General features: G+C 41.1%; 1 protein-coding gene across 2 annotated transcripts in view; it reads left to right on the top strand.

The window, feature by feature from the left end:
- Positions 1-17,981, top strand: part of LOC149259092 (uncharacterized) — a 78,608-nt gene that overhangs the window by 12,922 nt on the left and 47,705 nt on the right. The window contains exon 5 of one of the 2 annotated variants that reach the window (XM_089374874.1): positions 63-260. The exons of the other annotated variant lie outside the window; for it this stretch is intronic. The gene's annotated coding sequence lies outside the window, so the exon portion shown is untranslated. Of the gene's footprint in view, positions 1-62; positions 261-17,981 lie in introns of those variants that run through there. 2 annotated transcript variants of the gene reach the window in all.

Genomic DNA, 17,981 nt, shown 5'->3' with positions numbered 1-17,981 from the left:
GTTTAATGAGATGAGTCAAAGTGAGATATTATGCCTTGTGGACTAATGTGCATTGAATTCAGGTTTGTGAGAGAAAATCAGGGAATTTTGGCAAGATTAGAGGTTGAAAATCGAATGGGACAAGGAAGAGAGGTTGTAGCAGGTAAATCCTCCTCATTTATTCCTCTCTCATTCAAATACTCCTCCATCAATCACACTACCTCACAGTACAAGCAACTAAGCCATGAAGATCAAAAGGCAGTCGAGAAAGTGATAGTCAAAGAGTTAGTTCATCTCGAGAAAATTCAATTGTATAAATAAAGATGCATAAAGCCTCATTAGGATTCAAATTTTTGCTGTAAAAACACTAGTTATTTTTGAGCTCCAGACTTGTGGAAGACATTGCTATGTAATTTTTTGTTTTGATAATGAGAATGAGCTTCTTATTGATCTAGTACTAAGTTAAATCACAGGGCTAAAAATCTTGGGTCAGGGCCCAACCCTAGCAGCAAAGTCTCCTCTTCTTGTATATGTATGCTTAGATTAATTTCATAGATTCATGGTTAAATTGTCCTTAGAAGTATTTCATTGCAAGTAGTGTAGATTTGATTAGTTCGTTTATTTGTTTGCTTCCATTTGTGCTTTACTTCAGTAGTAGTTTAGAAGGGATAAAAGGAGCATTAGAAAAGCTATGACTAGGTGTCTTGGCCTCACCTCTTCCTTCAAGGATCATGATTTGAGGAAAGGACCCCTGTGCAGCCCTAAAAAGATAGAATTCTACTTTCTCATAGAATTTAGAGTTTACTGTACTTGAACCATGATTTGATCAGTTTGAAAGTGTAGGATTTAATTATCAGTTCTTCCATCTTCAGTATTATAGTAGATCTCATCAATGATTTCATCTTATTCTGTAAATTTTCCTCATGCATGAAGTAGAAAGCTAGCTCATTAAACCCTGTTTTTCTAGATTATTGAAATTCTTCTTGTTTACATGATTTTTGGGAAAATATCATTTTTTGATGCAGTGCAGGTGTTTTAGAAGCAAAGAGAGATATCATACTCAACAACCTCCTCCCAAATTCATCCATCCATGATCATTCATTGCTTTCACTAAGACCCTCACCAATTTCATCAGTTTCCATGGAAACTCCTCCAAGCTTGTTGAGAAAATCCAACCATTTCCCAACCTTGGTTTTGAGTTCTGAGTGATCCTAGAAATTTTCTCACTCCATTCCACTCACCAAAAACCTTCCCTAAGCCTTCCATCACCTTCAACACCCATCGTTTTTCTCTTGGCTGTATCTTGTAGAAATACAGGGAATCCTGTAGGTTTTCCTGTAGTGGCCTGTTTTGAGGCCGAATTGAGGGAAAACCTCTAGAAAGCCACACAAGGTAACCTAAGGGTCTCCCAAACCTTCCAACCATCCACCAACATCCCTATGCCACCTGCCACATCACCAAAAGAGATTAGGTTTCACACTTGTTTTTCCATAAAAAGAACAAAATGAAAAAAAAAGTTTTGTTGTAGCCATTTACATGCAGAGTAGTAGAATGTTGATGATTTGAATTTAAATGCTTAAGATAGTTGAATTCAATACATGTTAATGTTAATCTAGCATTCTTTCTGAAACATAGTCTCTTAGCAGTTAGGTAGGAAATGGTGTGTTTTAGCATTGGATTCCAGTCTTTTTCCTTACTACAGTAGACAAGCTTTCTCTTAGAGTATATTTCTCTTTCCATCATCAGTAATCAAGCTTCTTATGAATCCATATATGTCTAGCTTGAAAAACACTAGTGGTCTGTCACCAGCTGAACAGTGACAAAAGGAAAAACCATCACTTTTACTCGTGTATACATCACTGTCACCTCCAAGTTTGTACAAACCCCGGTTGATAAAATAAAGTTGGTATCCTTAGGAGTTCCAACATTCTTACTGCAATAATAGTGCTCATCACTTTTTGGCGTCGTTGCCGGGGAGGTGTCTGAGTAATATGTGATTATTGCTTTCTTTCTTCCATTTGTTGTTTCTGATATTCTGCTCATAGTTTCATTTCTGCAAGAGTAATTTAGTTTCTTTCTTTTCCATTTTGCATCCTTTTCTTTCCTTTCCATTCTGTAAGTAAGATTTCATTCAATTAGATAGTTTTTATTCAATCAGTTAATTTTCATTCATTCTGCAATTTCAATTCTGTAATCACTTTCAAATTTTGAAAAAAAAAACTCAAAAGAAAACGAAAATATTTTTTTTCATGCCTCGTAGGAATAGGGATAACTTAGGGAAAGTTTTGCCAAATACCCCCACTACTTCAAACAACCAACATTCCCTTTTCTTTGGTGGCTGTGAATTGGAGGAACCCTTAGGTGAGTAACCCAAAATATTTGAAGAACCTATAGGGGAAGAAGAAGAAGAAGAACCCATTCCTACTGATCCAATGGCTAAAAACAAAAATGATAGATGAAATAAAGAAAGAGTTGAGGGTGTCTTCCCCATCAGGGAAACCAATGGGGATACTAAGATGAAGAATATAAGCCCCTCTTCCCTTCCTCATTTCCATGGCCTGACCTCAGAAGACCCAAACACTTTCCTATTTGAATCTGTTGTCATATGTCGAACCTATGACTACACCAATGATGAACAGAAGTTGAAACTATTCCCATCCAATCTCAAGGATGGAGCTTTGCGCTGGTGCATGGGTTTACCTAGGGATAGCATCACCACTTGGGCTCAGATGCATCAAGCCTTCAACAACAAGTATCGATACTATTGTAGGTCTAAAGAAACTAAAGAGGAAATTTTTAGGATGAGCTTAGGGCATGATGAATCCCTAGAAGATTATGAAGAAAGATTTCAGCTTAGCTACAAAATGGCCAGGTGCACACTTGACCTTGAGTCACTGAAGCTAGTCCTGCTTAGAGGAGTAAGGGAAGATATTCTAGATACCCTAAACTTGTTAGCAGGAGGGGACATCTAACAGCTACCTTATGAGGATATCAAGACTATCTTTAGAAACCATTCTAGGGAAGCTAGGAAAAAGGGTAGGGGTAGTCAACCTATGGTCAGTCCATCCTCTTCCAATTCATCCATCAAGGGTGAAATTGGAAACATGCTAGAGGATTTCAAGAGTGAGATGTTGCAAAACTGTGACCTACAGATGGAAACTATGCACATTAAGAGAAAATAGGAGGAAGTAGAGAGGCTCTTAGCCATTTTCTACCCTAGATGCATCGGAAGGAACCCTGGGAATGAATATCCATTGAATTCTATTAAAATCTGCTCAGTCTGTGAAGAAAACCACTCCACAGACAAGTGCCCTTCTCTCCCTAGACTAAAAGTTGTATATCAAGGAACTGAAGGGGTAACTGAACAACTCTGCTAGATAAACCAAAGGAGACCTCATGGGCTGTTATAGACATATTTGGGCACTGCAACCCCAATCACATATGTCCATAAACCAAGGGCTTCTAAGTCCCTAAAAGTGTTGTTTCATACCCTAAAGGAGTAAGGTTAGCTGATTACATCATCTCCCAGAAGTTTTCCATGAAAAGCCACTCAGAACTGGTCAAAGAAGGACCATACAGACTGCCCAGTGCAAAGGGTGCGATGCATCTCACCTGCCACATGAAGAAAGTGCGATGCATACTGGAAAGCCCTTCTGTAGGGTGCGATGAGCGAGAGCAGACAAATGGCACAAGCATTTTGCTAGGTGGAGATCCTGAGAATCTTCTAGAAGCTGCTCATTTGACACTTGCCTCCCTAAATTTGCCCAAGGATGAGTAGGAGATCATGAAATCTCCAAATGGAACCAAGAACTATCAGAGAGATGACATTAATCAAAATCCTAGAAGCTGACTCACCCCCCTGCAAATATCTATAAATGGATCCCTCATCCCAGAGATCCAAGGGTTGGAATTTGGTAATTTGCAAAGAGGTGTTGCTGGTTTCTCTTTGAAGACATTGTTGAGTGATCTTGCTTTGTGTGAGGTGAAGAGGGCTTTCAAGCTGGGAGGATGGCGCTGGGTCAGACCAAGTGGTTGTAATCGTCTCTTCTACTACTTTTACTAATAAAGATATTTGAGTTTTCCTCCATATTCTTGTGTATCTCTGAATATTATGTTGATATATGCATTTGTATGGTCAATATATATATGATCCTATATTGTTTATAGCGAAATATCTCTATGCTTTGATGGTATTATGCTGCTATGAATCTACGGGTGCTCTTTGAAGCGGGACAAGTAAGGAAGCAGTGGCGAGATTCTGTCAAAGGGGAAAGGAAACAAGCAAGGAGCCAAGTGGAAGACTGAGGTTGGTACTCTCTGCTTCTTTCTCATCTCTCTCTCGTAAAGGAAAAATAAGTGACTTTAATCTGTTTGTTTCTAAGATAGCTACCCGTCTTAGTGGGACTAGCAGCTCTGAATAGACACTAGATTTCCCGATAACAAAATGGCGACTCCGCTAGGGAGTGATTAGTTTGATTGCTTGTGTTTATTTGTTTGATTCATAAACCACAGACGGAGCCTGAAGTTAAGCTAGCTAGCCTTCGAACTGCATTTTCTATGCAAGTGCAAAGTAGATCAATGCTTCTTCAGTCAATCTCTGGGTTTGTTTATGAATTGAACAATTGACTTGCAAACATCCTATGTGCCCTAGAGGTAGCTTGAGTAACCTCATTAGATCAGCCCCTATACTTTGTAGTTACTGACCATCATTTGCTTGGCCTAAATCCTTGAACTAGGCTGCAAAATGTGACCAAAAGCCAAGTTAAAGTCTCGTCCCTGGACCATTGCACATTCTCTTCTTGGCAATCTGGATGCATCGCACCTCCCATGTGCAGTAGGTGGGATGCATCCCTATTTCCCTATGTTACAGGTGCGATGATCAGACAAGACTAGTTCTACCTCCAGATTTTGGTTTTTCTTCACTCTCTTCAGCTTTATTTAGGAGTTTTTCTATCTGTGATCAGTAGACCACTGTTGAAACCCCCTCTCTTTGCATCATCCAACCTCCATTGTGCAAAGATTTGTGAATGTTTTTATGTATTTTTTTCCATTCACAGTTCTCATTTACAAAATGGTAGCTTAATCGAACTATCGTCTTTGGATTTGAAAGTGTCGCAAGTGTCATTTTCAGTCAAGGAAAGAATCCTTCTCTTTTTGATAGTCGATTACACTGTTACTCTTGTATTTGATCTGAATTAATAGTACTTCAAGTGTTGAAAGCATTTTTCACTTCAAAATCACAAAGAGTCATCTTGTCTCCCTTTCATTTTTTTTAAAAGAAAATCGTTAGTACTATCGCTTTGAAAGAAGATATAAATCAGATTTGTGATTAGAATTCTTTTGTCATTAACACATTAAGAAAGTGAAAAACAAATACATGCATGTGAATTTGCATTTAGACTGCTTGTTGATTGTGATTTAGGACAATGCATCTAGTGTGTGCTCTCTGCACTATGTTGAAAGAATCACATTTCTGTTTCCTTAGTAGCTAGGATTTTCATTGTAAAAAGGAGATTAAACAACTGTTTATCATCTTAGATTTCATTTTAGGAATTGTATATCTACATCATGCGGTGAACTTGAAAGGCAAATTTCTTAAGAAAGATCAACTGTAAAATAAATTAAATGAACATAAAAACGCTTTGGAACCTAATGCACAACATCTAGAAGTCTAGGCTAGAGACGTATTCTGGCGTCGTAAAGCCTTGTAACTATCGCTTTCATCGTAGGTTGGGTGATTCCTCCTCTTTGAGACGACAAGTGCCAGTACGGACTTGTGCTCCCACGTACCATCGAGTATATATTAGGAGACCACAATAGGCTATATCCTTTATCCTTAGGAAGCCGTGTCTGTTGCCCTATCGATCGCAATGCACTAAACACAACATTCGGGAAGATTGACTGCCGTACCATAAAAAGTATTTTGTAGTTTTGCGATTGGTTTGGTAATCCCTTTGTCTAGATTTCCAGAGTAGTCACTTTTGTTCCTTTTTAGACTCCTTAAAGGAAAAGGTCCATCTGAGCACTTGTCACTTCAGGCTCATTAAAAATTGAAGGCGACTAGAGTCATCTTTAGCTTTTTCTCGACTCTTAAAAATTGAAAAATCAAGTTGTGTCAAAGCGTCTAAAAATTTATTTTAATCAGAATAACGTCACTGTTCCCTCTTTGGTCTTAGGTTGAGAAAATGGAGTCCACCAACCAAGGATTTCCCCTTGGGGGAAGTCCTAGTCCTTTCTCCTCTTGGGGAGATGTTGGTGCACCTCATATGGCCACATTGTCCCTTCCAGGACTGACAATTGGCCTGCCGTTATGGCTTTTCTCGACCTTTGTTGTTCAAAGCACCGTGATTCCTAAACAATCAAATTAGCAACTAGATGATACCAGAGTTCCCCCCCAACCTTCTACTTCGTTTGTCTCTCCCTCTCCTTCCTCTTCGCTTGGTGAAGATACTAAAACTAAAAACCAAGTAAATAAGAAGGAGAAGAAGGGGAAGGAGAAGAAGAAGAAGGAGCCAACGGCAAAAAGGGGCAACTGTGCACTCTCTAGCGAAAATCCACACACTGCACCATCCAAACCTAAATCTCCATGTGTCATCTGCAAAGGAGACCACTATCATTGAGATTTTCCTTGCATCCCACGGATCCTAAGGGACTGGTCTCCCTGCTTGCACAATCTGGTGTCGTCAACCTCTGACGATCATGTTGAAAGTACACCGTCAACTAGTGAAAGCGATGTCACCAGACGGAAAGGAAAATCTGAATTTCCCTGCAGACTGTGTGAAGGCAATCATGCCATCCACCATTGTCCCTTCCTGGATGAAGCTAAAATAGTCTTGGATAATCGTCCTGCATCACCGCAACGACTCCCTCCTGGATACAAGAAACTCTTGCCGAATCCATTGCTAGTTGAAAATCTGACTAACCCACCTTTGGTGTCGGTCGAAGCACCTATCATTGAAGATAAACCCTCTGAGTCCACATTAGACCAAATTCAATAGGTTGAGACGGCAGTTGACCCCATCTTGGCTTCAGAAGATTTACCTTTAGATGATACAGTCACCAAAGAGAATGTGTTAAAATTGGCAACCAAGGCAAAACTTCATGTGGATCATCTTATTCATGGTTTATAATATTTTTATTAGATTCCTCTCATCGAGAGGTGTAGGATTGATATAAAGATCATCCGATTCCGATAAGTATTCATGGAGATATGAATTTATTTTGATTATGGAATTATTATCAAGCCGACCTACAACTCATGTAGGCTCAGAAGCCCAATAGTCGCATCTATTCACCCACCAACATTGTGTATAAATATAAGAGGACTTTTCCTCATTTTGACTCACTCATCTCATCACATCTCTCTCTCTCTACTGCGCAGATATGAGTCTCTTCTCTACTGCGCTGAAATGGGTCTCTCTCTCTCACACATGTGAAGCCGGAAGCTGTTGAATTTGAAGCTGCAACTGCAGAAGTAAAGATTGACTTGCGTGGCCTAGAATATCTCCTCTTTTGAACTACACTGTAGGTTCATCTGAACCTCCTTTGAAAGCTGCAACTTTTGGTGGTGGAATGAAGTCAATCCGACGAACGGTTTACAAGATATCGACTGCCCTAGTTTGAAGCCGGAAACTGCTGAAACTGAAGCTGCAACTGCAGAAGTAAAGATTGAATTGCGTGGCCTAGAAGATCTCCTCATTTGAACTGCGCTGTAGGTTCATATGAACCTCCTCTGGAAGCCAAAACTTTTGGTGGTGGAATGAAGTCAATCCGACTGTCGGTTTGTGAGATATGGTCTGCCCTAGTTTGATAATGAAGCCGCTAATGCTGATGCTACTGATCTAGGGTTTGCTACTGCTGATATGAATCAGATTTATTGTACTATTTCTCTCTGCTGAATTATTGAAGATAAAAGAAGATTTGATCAAAGGGTTTCCCCACACATTGTGGGGTTTGTCCCTGGCTAGCCGCCACATCTTGTGTCTCTTGTCTTGGCTGGTTTTCTGTCGATCGTTTAATGTTCTATCTACACTTTACTTTATGTACATGTGATTACTAATCAGTGGAATATAATAAGAAAAAGAAGTAAACTATTATAAGCATAGAACATACCATAACTTAACATGGTATCAGAGCTGAGGTGAAGACAAAGCCCGAGCAAAAGCAAGAGCAATCATTGAAGAGAAGATTGGCAAGGCTATCCTAAAAGAATTATGGGGTCCTCAACACTCTTTCCTGCCGAAGACAAGCTCCGTGAGAAAGCTGACTAGCATGGATGGAAGATGTCTATCGATCTAGCACTTGAAGATCAAGGAGTGCTGGACCATGTAAGAGGCAATATTGTTGAGCCTTCATCAAATGCATCTGTTGCTGCCTGGAACAAATGGAAAAATGGAGAAGTCAAAACAAAGAAGATCATCCAGGACTCTATCGACAAGCGCTTGGTGGCCTACATCTCTGATCTAGACACCTCCAAGGAAATCTACGACAGACTAGATTACCATCTGAATGGTATGTGTTCAGGACTACCCTTCTGAACAATAATGTAATTCCTAGTTTCGAGGAATTAATGGATAGATGCATTCAAGAACAAACAAGGGTAGAAGTGCAAGAAATGCCCATGCCTAAAGGTCCTCCTGCTACTTTTTCTTCTCATTCAAAGAGAAGAAAGGACTCACACCGGGACGATGATCAAAATCCCTCTGATGGCAAATAAAAGGAATGACAAATTCAACAACAAAGGTAAGAGGAGAGCTAGAGATCGAGGAAGAGGACAACCATCCAGGGAGGCTAGAAAGTCCAGGATGTATTAAATGCACCTGACCTCAAAAGGAACCTAGTGTCCATCTTGGCAATGGAAGACAGAGGCTACAAGGTAACCTTCAGCAATGGCAAGGTGTGTATATGGAAAAATAATGATAAAGATTCCTTTACTCTTGGGTTTAGTGTTGATTCATTATATCAGGTCGATGGAAGTCCGCTAGGTGTCATGTCTTGTGACACAACTCTTTAGTCCGAACTTTGGCATCGGAGGTTTTCCCACCTCCATTACAAAGCTCTACCCGATGTAAGACAGATGGTAACAGGGATGCCCGAATTCCAAGTAGAGAAAGAAGGTGTATGTCTGGGATGTGCCGAAGGAAAGCTCAAAAGGGGACCATTCCCCTCAAGCCAAAGCAAGACCTCCGATATATTACAGTTGGTTCACTCAGGCATACCTGAGGTTGGCATTAAGAGGGAGACTACTACACCACATACTCCTGAGCAGAATGGTGTGGTGGGAAGGAAAAACTGCACGATGATGGAAGCTTTCCGGGCCATGCTACATGATCAAAGACTTCTGAAGTTTCTATGGGCTGAAACTACAATCACCGCTGTATATGTACAAAATCGATGCCCTCATCAAGCATCGGGTTCCAAGACTCTTGAAGAAAAGTTCACCGTAAGGTGAACAATCTTCTGACTTTGAGGAGCTCTCAAGAAGTCGACACCAGAGAACTGAAAGGAAAGGATGATGAATCAATGCCTGATGTAGAAGAACCCATGGATCTGATTGATTCTCATCCACATGAGCCTTCCTCTTCTAGGAAGAGGCCTTCATGGCTTAGGGGGATACTTGATGATTCTAAAGGACATGCTGCACCCTGAGGAACCTTCCGTCAAATTAAGAAACTTAACAAGTATCAGGGATACCTGACCATCATGAGCATGATCATACAAAATGAGCCTTCATCATTCTCAGATGTCGTCAAGCATTAACTATGGAAAGGTGCTATGACCATAGAATATGAGTCTATTATGGAGAATGATGTCTAGAAAGTAGTTCCTAGACCCTGGACAAGACAATTGTTACTTCAAAATGGCTTTACAAGATAAAGCATGCAGAAAATGGAAGTATGGAAAAGTATAAGGTTCATTTTGTTGCTCGTGGTTTATCCCAGAAGGAAGGTATAAACTATGATATTTGCACCTGTTGCCAGATATATGACCATCCGCTTGATCATAACCCTTGTGACTTCACAAGGATGGAACCTACATCAAATGGATGTCAAGACTGCGTTCTTGCACGGTTTGATCAAAGAAGAGGTCTACGTGGAGCAACCCGAAGGATTTGAGATTTATGATTGAAAATCTCATGTATGCAGGTTGAAGAAGGCTCTCTATGGGCTGAAGCAAGCACCCCGAGCATGGTATGAGAGGATCGATAGCTACATGATGAAGTTGGGATTCACTAGGAGTGAAGCCGATCCTAACCTTTACTTTAAGGTTGAAGATGAAAAGCCTATCATACTGGTGTTGCATGTGGATGACCTCTTTCTAACAGGTGCAAACCCTCTCATTCACAAATGTAAGAGGGAGATGGCTTCTGAATTTGAAATGAAGGACCAAGGACTTGAAGTGTGGCAGAAGCCAAGGGAAATTTTCCTATCTCAAGGAAAATATGTGGTAAAGATATTGGAAAGATTTGGTATGATGGACTGCAAGCCTGTGACTACCTCGAGGATCTTAACTTTTAAAAGTTATATGGTAGTGATGTCGGACCAGATTTGGGAAATGCCTCTGAGTTTCATAAACTCATTTGCATTGATGTTCTTAGTGAACCTCCATCCGAACATATGTTTTGTAGTTAGAATTGTGAGCTAATATTTGGTTGAGCCTCACTAGATTGATGCCAAGAATCTTCTGAGATATCTTCGTGGCACAATGGGTTAAGATACACTGTCGAAGATGTGAGACTACTTGGATATACTGATGCTGATTGGGCAGGCAGTGTGGTGGACCGTAAGAGCACTTCCGAGTGCTATTTCACCTTGGGATCTGCTTCGATATCCTGGATGAGCAGGAAGTAGAAGTCAGTGACTTTGAGCACCGCTGAAGCAGGATATACTGTTGCTAGCATGACCTCGTGTGAGGCAGTCTGGTTGCGAAAGCTCTTCAGTGAGCTGTTTGGATTTACATTGGATACCATTATGATTCTCTATAACAACCAGAGGTGGGATTCGATTATTGAGGAATCCCATATTCGTCGATTGCTCCAGCAAATAGACATCATGTGGGATATGGTAAGTTGATGAGCAAGGAGGCTCCATCACATTAAGATGATGTACAGGTTGATACACCTTGTCAAAGCCCCGAGGAAAGATCTAATTTGTGATTTTCCCAAACGACTTGGAGTCATCAAGAAACCCTTGTATAAGGGTCCTGCATGTTGCATACATTGAGCTCTGGGAGCTCTGAGGGCTTGTGGTTGTGGTTCTTACTGGAGCAACATACGACCACAGGGTGACTCACCCTCCCCTGGTGGTGCGCAATGGAACAAGATGATTCGCTCTCTTGTGGAACAAGATGATTCGCTCTCTTGTGGAACAAGATGATTCGCTCTCTTGTGGGACAAGATGATTCGCTCTCTTGTGGGACAAGATGATTTGCTCTCTTGTGGGACAGGATGATTCGCTCTCCTGTGGGACAGGATGATTCGCTCTCCTGTGTAGCAAGATGATTAGTTCTCCTGTGAGGCCTGGATTGATGTGTTCTCCATGGCGATTGTAGCAGGATTGATGTGTTCTCTTGTGAGGCCTGGATTGATGTGTTCTCCATGGCGGCCTAGATTGATGTGTTCTCCATGGCGATTGTAGCAGGATTGATGTGTTCTCCTGTGAGGACAGGATTGATTAGTTCTCCTGTCGAGGCATCCTACCCATGCAGTCTGGGACTCATGGGAGGTACCTCTCATCTGATCAATGAGCAGGGAAATGAAGTTAGGGACCATAGTAGTACCGATGGATGCATCATTGTAACTACCATACTCCCTACGCTAGGATGACCTCCATTGATCTGGGATCAATGATACTGGTCTGGTACCAGTGGTAGGAGTTGTACCATACTATGACGCTGACTTCGGGTCGGTTGAGACTGGTCTGGGATCAGTGGTACATACTCTGAGACTGACTTTGAGTCAGTGGAGGATGATATTGGTCTGGGACCATTGGAGTTGTACTCACTATGACGCTGACTTTGGGTTGGTTGAGACTGGTCTGGGACCAGTGGTACATACTCTGAGACTGACTTTGAGTCAGTATGATACATCCTCGATCATTTCTTCTTCTTCATAATTCAGACAAAAGCAGAGTAGAATAGAACAATGCAAGAGCAGAGCAGAATAGAACAAAACAGTACAGATCAGTGCAGGGCAGAACAAGACAAAGCAGGACAGGAAAAATAGAGCAAAGTAGGGCAAGGGTCAGGCTGTACAAGGCAGTACATTTGATGGATGAATAGTAACGACCGATAGACAGATTGCAGATGAAGTTCTCCATGGTTGAGAGGGAGTGTTAAAATTGGCAACCAAGGCAAAACTTTATGTGGATCATCTTATTCATGGCTGATAATATTTTTATTAGATTCCTCTCGTCGAGAGGTGTAGGATTGATATAAATATCATCCGATTCCGATAAGTATTCATGGAGATATGAATTTATTTTGATTATGGAATTATTATCAAGACGACCTACAACTCATGTAGGCTCAGAAGCCCAACAATCACATCTATTCACCCACGAATGTTGTGTATAAATATAAGAGGACTTTTCCTCATTTGGACTCACTCATCTCATCACATCTCTCTCTCTCTACTGCGCAGATATGAGTCTCTTCTCTACTGCGCTGAAATGGGTCTCTCTCTCTCTCACATGTGAAGCCAGAAGCTGTTGAATTTGAAGCTGCAACTGCAGAAGTAAAGATTGAGTTGTGTGGCCTAGAAGATCTCCTATTTGGAACTGCGCTGTAGGTTCATCTGAACCTCCTTTGAAAGCCACAACTTTTGGTGGTGGAATGAAGTCAATCCGATGAACAGTTTACAAGATATCGACTGCCCTAGTTTGAAGCTGGAAACTGCTGAAACTGAAGCTGCAACTGCAGAAGTAAAGATTGAATTGCGTGGCCTAGAAGATCTACTCATCTGAACTGTGCTATAGGTTCATCTGAACCTCCTCTGGAAGTCGAAACTTTTGGTGGTGGAATGAAGTCAATCCGACTGTCGGTTTGTGAGATATGGTCTGCCCTAGTTTGATAATGAAGCCGCTAATGCTGATGCTACTGATCTAGGGTTTGCTACTACTGATATGAATCAGATTTATTGTACTATTTCTCTCTGCTGAATTATTGAAGATAAAAGAAGATTTGATCAAAGGGTTTCCCCACACATTGTGGGGTTTGTCCCTGGCTAGCCACCACATCTTGTGTCTCTTGTCTTGGCTTGTTTTTTGTCGATCGTTTAATGTTCTATCTGCACTTTACTTTATGTACATGTGATTGCTAATCGGTGGAATATAATAAGAAAAAGAAGTAAAATGTTATAAGCATAGAACATACCATAACTTAACAGAATGAGAATGACATCGTTCAAATTCTTTTTGTAAACACAGACTCTGATGAACATGGGGGCAATCTACCCATTCCTTTACCACAAGAAGGAAATTCATCAGAGTTGTATCTGGCAGTTTATTCAGTCCCACCTTCAAGCAACCTCGTCATTTCCTTTGATTGGAATCTTCTAGGCAAACCCCGTTTACCATCTAATGTACCATTCCGAATCATAGTGCAAACTTACAAAATGGTCATGGTTGGTACCATCATAGGTGAAGGGGCTTCTATGAGTATCTTTTCCTCAACTACTTGGAAAGTGCTTGGTTTGCCATCGCTTTTTCCTGAGATGCAGAATCTAACAGGCTTCGATAAAGGAACTAGTCGACCATTAGGGATCCTTCCAAGTTTGCTTATAACTTTGAGAAGGAAAACCATTTATCTGAATGTAATGGTAGTCCAAGGACCTTTAGATTACAATCTACTCCTTGGGCGTGACTACATTTATAACATGGGAGCCATTGTCTCCTCACTCTTTCGAGTAATGTGTTTTCCGCATGAAGGCAGAGTGGTCCAGCTCGTAGACCAGCTTTCATTCCCTGGTTCACACATAGCTAATAGTCAAATGCCATCCCTAACAGGTCTTTTTGTGCAAGGAATGTCTCATCAATCTCCAGTCTGTCCACCTGATGAGCGCGAGTGATTCGGTGGTCGTGACTGAAACCCAGGGGGCATGCACCCTGGTCTACTTCAACAGGAAAACTTCAGGTATAGGGTAGGATTCCACAGAGGATATATGACTGGTCTGACACACTCGTCCGTTTAGGAAAATGGGATTAGACCGGAATAAGATACCTCTGTTAGAAGGTAGGCCTTTCTCGATAGAACAAATGTTTTGTCTACAAATTGAAGGGTAACTTGGAAAAGGTATGCCTTTCTCGATAGAACAAATGTTTTGTCTGCAAATTGAGGGGTAACCTAGGAAACTCTACTTTGTTATACCTGGGGGCATGCAAACCTTTTTGCGTGAAAGTGAAAAACAACCATTTATTTTCTTAGTTTGTAAGTTCTTAACCCTTTAAACTCGTAGGATTGGTTGTTCCTAGCTTACACAATAAGAGGAGTTGGAGCATAATTTTGAATGGTGTAAGCTCCCTAAAAAATGAACCTATCGATGAGACATCCTTATTATACGACTGGCACGAGCAGTTTTACACGAAGTTCAAGCTCATTAAAAATTAAACCTAGCAATGAGCATATGTTCCGCTAGAGTTTAAGCTCATTAAAAAATGAACCCACCTCCAGTAAATAACCATTATGAATGATTATCATCGGCTTTTGAGCCTTGGTCATGTTCTTACCATCACCTACACTCTATTTTAGCTGATCATTCGCCTCCATTTGATTGTTTACCCTTTTTGAGGAACAACTACGATGAGTGATCCTATTAGCTACCTTCTTTACACTGCTATGATTGGAAAGTTCCAAACCTTACCTGTAACCAGCTGCTGTCTGAAAACATCACTCGTTCCTAAAAAAATGAGTCTCCTTTAAGCTCTTTTCATCTGACTCATAAAATATGAAAGGATTGCCGAGAAATTGGCCTCTCCAGCTCATTAAAGTGATTGGAAGTGCTATCCCTCCTCTAGATTTTAATCTTTTTGGACCTGAGGGATTATTACACAAAAAGATCAAGTGTTTGTCTTGTTCGGCTTGTTAAAACTATCAAAAAGTCATCCCTTTCGCATTGTTTTATACTTTTTCAGACTTAAGGGATTATATTACAAAAAAGCAATATTGGAGTTTTCTTTCCATCTCTTTTCAGACTCTCTAAAATTGAAAAGGACTGACTTATCCTCGCCGTTAAACTCGTTAAAACAATAGCGACAAACATGTCCATTCAGACAAGAGCGAGTTTCACTGTTGCTAGGCTCGTTAAAACATAGCGACGGGTTTGCCCGAAGGGCAAATTATAGAACAAGCATATGTTATCCTCCCCAAGCTTGAAAAAAATAAAGAGGTACTGGTCAGAAATGACTGGGAAAATTGGGAAGAAAACTTGAAGAAACTTTACTGGTAGCAAGTCGCTCTTGAACATGACACTTTCACTCCATCACCATGATTGAGTTGGGTTGGGTTATTCTGTTCACTGGTCATACCACCATTGGTCCATCGTACCATCCACTTTTTGGGTTAACGCTACCAATCCATTTCAATGTCGCCGATATGTTCAAGAGAAGTCACTCAGAGAATTCACCTACCCAGCTTGTGTCTCATCCGCTACAATACCTTCATGCTTCATTCTTTCATGACCGCCACCTTGAACCTTGTATCATCAAATCGTTTTCACCTCTACAAAATAATTTGCTCCGTTCCGTGTCATATATGTGGGATCCATTAATGCCCTCTTACGACGGGTCACTTCTTGTCGACATCAGCTCATTATCCAAGAAGCTAACCTAGGGACAACCCTTCTAGTACTTTGAAGCTTTCATGCCTCAATGGAAAGTTTCTCACTTCCAGTGACAAGTTTACACTAATGGCCTTCGACCGAAAGATTTTATGTGGTGTTCGACATCAACTCATGTATTCGCACCACGTGAATTGCACTGCAATACCTTGAGGATCATCATCATTATCGATGATTCCCCTCATGCCTATTAACAGCTTACATCATTGGTTGGTAATCAGGCAATGTCCTTCCATGTTCGACATCAGAACATCTTTTCACATGGATCGACTTGTACTTTGGGCTAATATTGAATGAGTTCTGAAGACCCCCGATCTAGTTTCATCCATCTGGGCTGCGATATATTCAGGAAAATAAAGACATCAAATGTACATCATTGCTGCACAGATAATCATCCAAACTAAGGGATGATGGCTCTACTAGAATCATCATTCTACACACAGATGGTTCTCTGTCCTATGTACATGAAAATGAATTTATCAAGTTGAGCATGGGAATGACCGACTCAGTTAGATCTTGAAAATATTATGAAGATAATGTATTGTATTGTATCTTATTACAGGTCACCTTCCAGTGCGAAAAACCTCAGATCCTCATTATAAAGCATTTCACCCGACATCAAAAGATTTACGACCTCATGCTTTAGGGGGCAACTGTTATAGACATATTCGGGAACTGCAACCCCAATCACATATGTCCATAAACCAAGGGATTCTAAGTCCCTAAAAGTGTTGTTTCATACCCTAAAGGAGCAAGGTCAGCTGATTACATCATCTCCCAGAAGTTTTCCATGAAAAACCACTCAGAACTAGTCAAAGCAGGACCATACAGACTGCCCAGCGCAAAGGGTGTGATGCATCTCACCTACCACATGAAAAAAGTGCGATGCATACTGGAAAACCCTTCTGTAGGGTGCGATGAGTGAGAGCAGACAAATGGCACAAGCAGTTTGCTAGGTGGAGACCCTGAGAATCTTCTAGAAGCTGCTCATTTGACACTTGCCTCCCTGAATTCGCCCAAGGATGAGTAGGAGATCATGAAATCTCCAAATGGAACCAAGAACTATTAGAGAGATGAAACTAATCAAAATCCCAGAAGCTGACTCACCCCCTGCAAATATCTATAAATGGATCGCTCATCCCAGAGATCCAAGGGTTGGAATTTGGTAATTTGCAAAGAGGTGTTGTTGGTTTCTCTTTGAAGATATTGTTGGGTGATCTTGCTTTGTGTGAGGTGAAGAGGGATTTCAAGCTGGGAGGATGGCATTGGGTCAGACCAAGTGGTTGTAGTCCTCTCTTCTACTACTTTTACTAATAAAGCTATTTGATTTTTCCTCCATATTCTTGTGTATTTCTGAATATTATGTTGATATATGAATTTGTATGGTCAATATATATCTGATCCTATAATGTTTATAGCGAAATATCTCTAAGCTTTGATGGTATTATGCTGCTGTGAATCTACAGGTGCTCTTTGAAGCGGGACAAGTAAGGAAGCAGTGGGGAGATTCTGTCAAAGGGGAAAGGAAACAAGCAAGGAGCCAAGTGTAAGACTGAGGTTGGTACTTTCTGCTTCTTTCTCATCTCTCTCTCGTAAAGGAGAAACAAGTGACTTTAATCTATTTGTTTCTAAGATAGCTACCCATCTTAGTGGGACTAGCAGCTCTGAATAGACACTATATTTCCTGATAACATGGGCCTAGGCCATACCAGCAGGGCATGCAAGGGTCATCCCATGCATATTACAACCCCAACCAGACCACATCCATACCTACTTGGGGGGGCCCTGCTCATCCTTCCTGGTCTACACCTCCTCGGTCCTTTGCACCTTAGTATCATTCACAACGATCCAACCAATCATTTCAATCATATGCTCAGCCACCACCTCAGTGGAATGCATCACCATAGGGGTGGAGGCCCCCACACAATAATGCTCCAACTTATTGCCTTTACCACCTGCTCAACCACTTTTTTTACACCCTCCTCCACCTAAACAACCCTAGATGCCGACCCAGCCAAATTTGAACCTAAACAACAGACATGCACAACAAGTATATAGTGGATAGACATCCTATCCTGCTTATGTTGTGGAGATTTAGGAAATCAACCTGAGGTCTGGGAGGGTACTACTGGACAACCAACCTCTACCTCCACCTAGGGAGTTTGAGGAA

Source organism: Pinus tabuliformis, chromosome 6 (assembly GCF_031772625.1).
Source record: "Pinus tabuliformis cultivar Carrire ecotype Pingquan chromosome 6, CPIR1, whole genome shotgun sequence".
In the NCBI taxonomy this organism is placed as follows: domain Eukaryota; kingdom Viridiplantae; phylum Streptophyta; class Pinopsida; order Pinales; family Pinaceae; genus Pinus; species Pinus tabuliformis.
Note: the sequence above shows the minus strand (reverse complement) of the source record. Positions and strands in the feature narration are given on the sequence as shown.